Source organism: Vanellus vanellus (assembly GCF_965231255.1).
Source record: "Vanellus vanellus genome assembly, contig: HAP1_SCAFFOLD_47, whole genome shotgun sequence".
NCBI lineage: Eukaryota > Metazoa > Chordata > Aves > Charadriiformes > Charadriidae > Vanellus > Vanellus vanellus.
In genome coordinates this window covers 402787-410876 of record NW_028127064.1, presented here as the reverse complement: position 1 = coordinate 410876, position 8090 = coordinate 402787, and the positions used below count along the sequence as shown (strand labels likewise).

Below are 8090 nucleotides of genomic sequence, written 5' to 3'. Positions count from 1 at the left end.
TAATTCAGAGCAAGCCTTTCCTCCTATTTTGATCCTTTGTCTTGCATATTCTCAACAGGACAAACCCCAAAAGGTGCATTAGGCCAGGATCTGTACTCTACCGTGGGCACTTTTAGTCCCAGAACACTTCCTTGGAATCACAGCTTGGTCGGTACCACATGACTGTCTGCCTACACGGCTGTCTGAGACAAGTTTCTTTCCATCCTCAGTGGCAGAAAAGCGTCTACTTTCATATCGGAGTGTGACCAGTGCATCTCATTTGAAAACTCTCTTCCTGTTTTACTGGTCAATAAAGTCCTTCCTTCATCACTTCCATACAATGGAGTTCCTTAAGTGGGATTTGCTTGCCCCAGTGTGGGAAGTTTCAAATAGACTGCTTTGCTTCAGAAGTTGTCTTAGGCAGGAATTGTTTTGGTATTATTTTGCCCTTTCCCTCTGCGCCCTCTTTGTGGAGGACCGGCTCTTCATATATGAACGAAAGTCTAAATTTCTAGCTCTTAAAATTAGTCTCTGACAGGTTTCTGGAGTTTTAGTACTTTACCTGATGAAACTGTCTTTTGGAGTGGTGGATGTCTCGTTCAGGACAACATCTTTTATTAAAATTGGGTGTAGTGATCATTCATTCTGTACCAAAAATGAGGCTCTTTGCCTATGCTTCACATCAGTTTTTCAAAGAGATGGTTTTCATTTTCCTCATCTCCTCTGCACGTCTGTTATTTTTTTTAGGAGTGAAAACCATAATTTTTTGTAATTATTACTGGTTTTAGACAGCCTTGATATTTATTTGAAACATTTCCTGGAACTATGAAGAGAAAGCTTGCCTCTTCTCAGGTGAATTAGATGTATGTTATGAGATCATATGGGAATGTGTTGTTTCATGCTAATTTTTAGGAAACTTGGGTAGAACGTGGTGTGATCCGTTTCTGGGTTGGCTTTTGTTTGGTGGTGGTGGATTTTTGTTGTTTTTTTGTTTGGTGTCCACAGTACGCCCAGTCTTGCACCGTACAGCAGACAGTTCGAAGCAATGCTGTGTTTGGAAAGACGGTTCATTTTAGTTAATGCTTACTTAGCAACTGGTGGCATCAGGGGTTGAACACAATCCTGCCGGGGTTTCAGTGTATCTCAAAGCAGTTTGCTTACTCTGTAGTGCTTTGTGATCCTAAATGCCTTGGCCACGTGCATCCCATGTCCTCTCTGTTTTCCTCTTTTGCTGTTGGCTGTGCTCGGTGAAGGACCTGAGGGCCATTCACCCATTTCACCCAATTCACCCATTAATCAGTCTCTGACAAGATGAGAAGAGGAGGTGGCAGGAGCTTATGTGGTTTGAAAGAAGATTGTTCATCAGTAAGAAGTTCTCGTAGTTCCCAGCGAGGGATGTGCGTTGACTCTGGCGATGTGCCTCTAGATCATACCTCTCGACAGAGCTTTAGCTGCTGCGATGGCGTGACTTCTCTGACTTCATCAGTTCTGTGACCAAGACACGGAGGAAAGAGCTTTGTGTGCATGCGTGCTGCGTTATTTCAGATATCTCTTTGTAGATATATATTTAGGTTTATAAAGAAACCTTGACATTGCAAGGAAGTCTGCAAAACACATTTAGATCTGAATGATGTTAGGGAAATGCTAGAGTTTGAAAACGTGCCTGGTCTGTACCGCCAAACTTAGCTGTTGGGGTTTGACACTGAATTCTCTTGCATGTCATTTGTAGTTTCTATTTATTGTCACAAATAAGCTCATGGGAAATATACACGGTAAAATATGCTTATTATATGAGATATAGAGTGTCTTTCATATTTAGCTATAATGTATGTTTTTATCTCAAAATGACCCTTTGTCTCTTCTGTTGTTTCCCCAGGGTTTGAAAAACTGTGACGAGAGGTACACTTTAGATCTCACGGGAGGAGTCTTTCCCTTGAGAGGGCAGATCAGCAGTATTAAACTACTCAGCTGTCAGACCGTAGAAAAATTTCTCAGCCCTGTTGACAGAGAGGATAGCATTATTGAAGGTTTGTTCTGATGCCTGTGTTTGATTATTTTAAAATACGTGGGTTTGGAATGTAAGCAATGGATGCTGTTCTGGCCACAGGGTCTGAAAGCCTTAAATATCTGTACAGACTGGATTGTTGGGATTATTGAAAAAGACAAACCGTGTGCTTAAGTTATGTGAGACTTCTTTAAGGTAAAAACTAGGTGAGTTTTCACGCTTGCTGACATGCTCTAGCGATGTATGGTGGGGTCATCTGTATACTGCTGCTCAGGCATTTTATTCCTTCAGCTGTCACCTTGGAACAATAAGATCATTCTCTCCACTGCTTTGGAATGTTATCTGAATCTCTTTTTGCCCTGTTCAAACCTGTTTGCGTGTCTACTTCCAGATGGTAGTCCCTCACAGGTGGTGTTCCCCAGGGCTCAGTACTGGGGCCTGATGTCTTTAATACCTACCTTTATTAATGATCTGGACAGGGGAATGGAGCGCACCCTCAAGAATTTTTCAGAGGACACCAAGCTGAGTGGGAGCCTTGATCCGCTTGAGGGTAGGAAGGCTCCACAGAGGGATGTGGACAGGCTGGCTGGCTGGACTGAGGCCAACGGTCTGAGGTCCAACAAAGGCCAAGTGCCAGATCCTACGCTTGTGTCATAACAACCCCATGCAACAGTACAAGCTTGGGGAAGAAGTTCTCAGGATCACAGCCATCGAGGGGAGAGAGAGCACTTCACAGCAAAGTTTCTAATTGATATCGAATGTGATGTTCGTTGTATGAAATCGACTTGTTGGCCAGGTCGGGTCAAGTGCCCGGGTGTCGCTCCTCTATGATTCTAAGAGTGGCTGGAAAGCTGCCTGGTGGAAAAGGACCTGGGGGTGCTGGTCGACAGGCATCTGAATAGGAGCCGACAGTGTGCCCAGGTGGCCAAGAAGAGCAATAGCATCCTGGCATGTCTTAGAAATAGTGTGACCGGCAGGAGTCGGGAAGGGATTGTCCTGCTGTACTCGGCACTGGTGAGGCCACAGCTTGAAGACCGTGTTCAGTTTTGGGCCCCTCCCTGGAAGAAAGACCTTGAGGTGCTGGAGCATGTCCAAAGAAGGGCAATGAAGCTGGTGAGAGGTGGAGAGCGCAAGTCTTGCGATGAGCGGCTGAGGGAACCGGGGTTGTTTAGCCTGCAGAAAAGAAGGCTGAGGGGAGAGCTTCTTGCTCTCTTCAGCTATCTGAAAGGAGGCTGTAGTGAGGTGGGGGTCAGTCTCTTGTCCCAAGTAACAGGATGAGAGGAAATGAGCTCAAGTTGTGCCAGGTCTGGTTTAGAATGAGTATTAGAAACAAATTCTTCACGGGAAAGGTTGTAAAGCGTTGGAACAGGCTGCCCAGGGAAATGGTTGAGTCACCATCCCTGGAGGTATGTAAGAGACCTGTCACTGTTAGGTTAATGGTTGGACTCAACAATCTTAAGGGGCTTTGATCTTAAGGGTCTTCATCTGAAATGCCTTTGGATTAAGAGAACTGGTGTTGTGTGTGTAAGTGTGGAGGTGTGAATGTTGTGAATAGTTTATGTTAAAATCTCTATTCCAATTTCTGGTTTGTCAGGGTTTATTTGTTTATTTGGTGTGATAATTGTGGTCTTTCGTTTGGAATATGCATGGAAAGGAGCTATTCTTAAAACTCGTCATTGAGTCAAAGCTGGAAGTGAATAATGCCAGCTGTGTGAGACAAGCATATACGATCAAAAAGTGGTGTTTTAAAAATATCGGATCTACCCTATTTTCTGCAAATAAAACAATGTCTTCTCTTTTACAGCAATATATCCTGACGTCAGTGTAGCAGTCTTCAGTTGGCAAGTGCAAACATACGGTCAAGGCAAACCATCTACTTATTTGGGCGTATTTGACATTAACAGCTGGTATCATGCTCAAATGCCAGACTCGCTAAGGTAGATTTTTATTAAGTTGCTTTCAATATCCCTGCAAATAATTCATTTGAATGTCGGCGTTTAGCTGACGCCCTTGTTTTCTTTAAGGCCAGAAGAGTTCCTTCATGATTGCCCCTATTTTGCTTTGTGGTCACTGGAGACTGTGACAAGCATGACTTCTCCCGAGCTCCTTTTGGATATTCTGGTACATGAGCGCAGTCTACGTCGGGAAGTTCCTCCTTTTTATCCACCACCGGAGCAGTTTTTTAATCCGAGTGCCTGTACTTTTGGTAGGTATTTCAGTGCTTTTAAGAGCGATAAGCTTAAAATGAGATGCTATTTCTCGGTTCTCTTGTTCATTGTCTGTCACACAAAAACCAAACCCAACCCCCCACACCCCCAACCCAACTCTGATGACGTTGTACTAACGAGGTATTTCCTCTTGTGAAATATATCTGGCAGTCTGCGGAGTTTTGCTGCTTTTGTGACGTAGCCTGTGAAGTGGTGCTGGTTATAGAAGGAAATGACTTGGACCTGAAGCTCAAAGTACTCAGTTCTATCTTTCCAGATACTGCTATGTAAACAATGTAAACTGGTCATAACATAACTGAGAGAGTCTGGAAGGTTGTCAAACGTTTGTTGTTTCTGCAGATGGCACGTGCTTGCTGAACTCCGGAGTTGTTCACATGACTTGCACCAGCTTCCAGAAGGAGGTGACCTTTTATTCTGTCTCTGTTGAGAATGTCACGAGGTGGACATTTTCTAAGCTTTCTGTTGCACTGCTTTCAGTGTCTGAGACCATTTAATGCTCCTCCTGCCCATCCACACGCGTAATTGCAATTGTAGCCTGTCACCAGATTTATGCAAATGCTCATGCTTTAGGTCCGCTCTTGGGACTGTAAAACCACCACGGTCTCCTGTGGAAGCATGATCAGGGATTGGATGTCTAGAAAGGAATGCAATGTTGCTCTAGGAGCAAGAACAGAAATGTTGTGGAAGTCGGGGAAAGCTGTTACTTCTTTACGAGCCATCGGTCAAACTGCCTGCATAGTCTTGAGTTAGAGTTTTTATCCCCGATTAACTTGAAAAAAGGGAGCCAGAATGGAGAAAATGAGAAATTACTTAACTGTTTGAGAAGAACGGAAACTTTTTTTCTCCCAAACTTGGCCCAATTGCAACTTCCGAGCCACTGCCCAGATTGTGACAAATAATGTTGACTTAAGTTTCAGCTCGCTAAATATTTCCAACATAGATCAGCTTCTGCACAAACAAGCATCGAAAGGATCTTCCAAAGCGTGGTTTACAGTTGTGTGTTAGTTTAGCTGCTGTAGAATGCATTTTGTGTCAGTGGTCAGGGAAAAAGAAAGGCGTGTGTATCGAGAGAGAAGCTAGAAAATACTTAATCATTGCAAGGGCTGCTCTTTTCTTTCACAGGATTTTTAAAATAAACTGTAACTGTTAGTTTGGCTGCCGTCTTTAAGACTCGGCATAGTAACGCTTACTCAGATGGCTAAGCCAAAGCACATTCCTGATGCAGGCTTTCTGACAGTTTAAGGGGACGTTTCTATAATTTCTCTTAGCGGTTACCCAGGCCCTTAGTGACCGACTAACAATGCGGCCTTTATCAGTAGTTTTGGATTGATGTTTCAGACCTTGAATTTTTTGAAGAAATCTGTCCCTTCAATGACTGAAGCCATTGGTGAGAGCTACCACAGGTGTCTGGTAGCTGGCTTGCTGTCTCCAAGACTCGTCGATGTCCAGCCATCCAGTTTGAGCCAGGTGAGCGCATATGAGGGAATCAAGGGGGAGATACAGCCCTCTGGTTTGGCGGGGCTGGAGAGGCTACAAGACATGATAACGTGGTTTTCGTATTATTTGCCAGTTGCCCTGAAATACGAGTGTTGGCTGGAGTTAGCAGAAGAAATAGTATGCTTAGCCGCAAACTATGGAGTTTGACTGGGAACAGCCCTAAGAGATTTGTCTTTAGAGACCCGTCTCTTAATTCTGGGCCACAGACATGCACAAGGAAGCGTGCGCTCAGTGCTGGTCACGCACAACATCAAGCCTCTTTCCCTCAGAGCAACCTTCATCCCCATCGGTTTCTCGAAGCATGAAGTTTAGTGCAGTAGCTGACAATGGGGGTGTCTCGCTGGGATGCGAGCTGTTGCAAACGTCAGCTTGCTGCACTACACACGACCGTTTGCTTCCAAGGAAGAGAGCTGTGGTAAAGGATTACTGGTGTCAGGTGAAAGCAGATCTTCACCTCTGCGGCCTTTGCCTCGTGCTACAGTAGCCCAACGTACTCCTCTTAGACTGCCCTCTTGTTGCTGCAACACCGTCATCACCTTTATCTCATGACGCTCACTGCCTTCTGTCTCCTTTATCCCGCCATAGTGACTTCACCCCCTCTGTCACAGGTTTTCCTTTGGCACCGACCGTTCTCTCTCATCTGAAGAGTTTCATGAGAGATAGAGTCTTTGTGATGAACAGCCCGTCTGTTTTTTAATAGCCTTTGCTGGATTGTGACTGTGCCGTTCGGAGACTTGTTATGCATTTGAGCAGGGATTCCTTTGGAATGTTAGTGAGACAAATTGCAGCAGTAGGGTCGAGAAGCTTGGTTTGCAGTTTTGTTTGCCACTGTGAATAGCATTTGGTGTGTTTCCTTGCCTGCAACCAGTTTTCAGAAAAAGATGGAAATATCACATGTGTGTTCCACTGTGTAGAAATCCCTTGGAATGTAACGATTTTGCCTAGAAGGGAAAATGCTTTTGAGTGTCTTTAAAAAAACCCAACTAAACAAAACCCCCAAAAGAACAAAGTAAAAGTTTGTGGAGGAACCTTTCACCCTTCCTGCACTCCTGATGGCAACCTTACACGCACGGAATGCGTAATGGGGAGTGGCAGAGGATGTTACAGAAAAGAGCTAATTGGAAGTCAGTGCATGAAGCCTGTACTGCAGAGGCATGGATCTAAAGATCAGAATTAGCCTTCAGTAAGTTGAAATGTCAGAGGAAAAGTTACTGTGCTCCTCAGACCAAGGAGCAGTCCAGCCTGTGGCTCAAATTAAGACAAAGAGTGTGGAATGACTCGCATGTCTCCGAATTGACTTTGTGATGTCTGACTGAGTATACAGCTAGAAACAAACATTCACCGTTGATGGTTCAGGTGCTGAAAGTAAGTAAGATTCTCATTTTATTCTGTCTGTTATGTTTAGGAGGAGCAGGTGGAAGCAGTATTGTCAGCTGCTGTCCAGACAGGTTCTGCAGAACTTCTGAGAGGATGGACATCTGAAGGTAATACTTCTTGCCTTCTTTTAAGGTGACGTATTTTTTGAGTTTGAAATTTTTGATTCATTTCTTTTTTGTTCTCTTTTTTTCTAAAGTTGCCAGAAGTTCTGCAGTAGCCCAATCTGGCAAGATCCTTCCTCGAATTGAAAGGAAGCGGGCTGTTGAGAGAGCCAAGCCTTACCGTTTGCCTTCATTGGTATTAAGAGAAGGTAACTTTTAGGAGAGGGAATATAGCGGACAACTCACTGTCACTTTGATTACACAAGGCTGATATGTTTCCCTTCTTGCTTTACAGACTCAAGACCAAAGCCATTATCAACAATAACGAAACAAGCTCATGTGGGAAATGTGTGTAAAAGAGAAAATTTCCTCAGTCGCATATTGGCCAATATCAGAAAATTCTGGGAAGGAAATGAGCAGAAACCCAGTTTCTCCCAACGCGATGGGTAAGCAGCCTTTTGTCACAGTCTTGAGCTACATGTGTGGAGAGAGAGAGAAAAATCCATTTGCATTATGTGAGTGTTTTGGAGGGAAGGTGCACCTGCACAAAACTTTGGCTTTTTTGCACGTACAATATAGAACACTTGAGAAACTGTCCTTCATAAGGAGTATTTAGAGAGAGAGTTCTGCTATGAAAATCTCACTTATGCAAATACATATAGATATATGAATATATACACACACACATACATACCACATTGCCATTATGGTGAATGTGTTTACAGAATTTAAGAGGGCTGACACAAAAACTTTGATTACCACTAAGGTACCGTTGTACAGATTTTGATAGACTTGCTCATGGGATCGAATAGTAATCTTTTACCGCTTCCTGCCCAGTTGCTGCTTCGTTTCTGTCTTTTTTACATCAACTTAAGCAGAATTCTAATGAGCAGGAAAGAGGCT

General features: G+C 43.8%; 1 long non-coding RNA gene across 1 annotated transcript; it reads left to right on the top strand.

The window, feature by feature from the left end:
• The first annotated feature begins 5580 nt into the window (after positions 1 to 5580).
• LOC309685539 lies at positions 5581 to 7532 on the top strand. The gene is made up of 4 exons (XR_014270467.1): positions 5581 to 5679; positions 7115 to 7193; positions 7283 to 7396; positions 7483 to 7532. It is a non-coding gene; the product is annotated as an uncharacterized lncRNA (long non-coding RNA).
• The last annotated feature ends 558 nt before the right edge of the window (positions 7533 to 8090 follow it).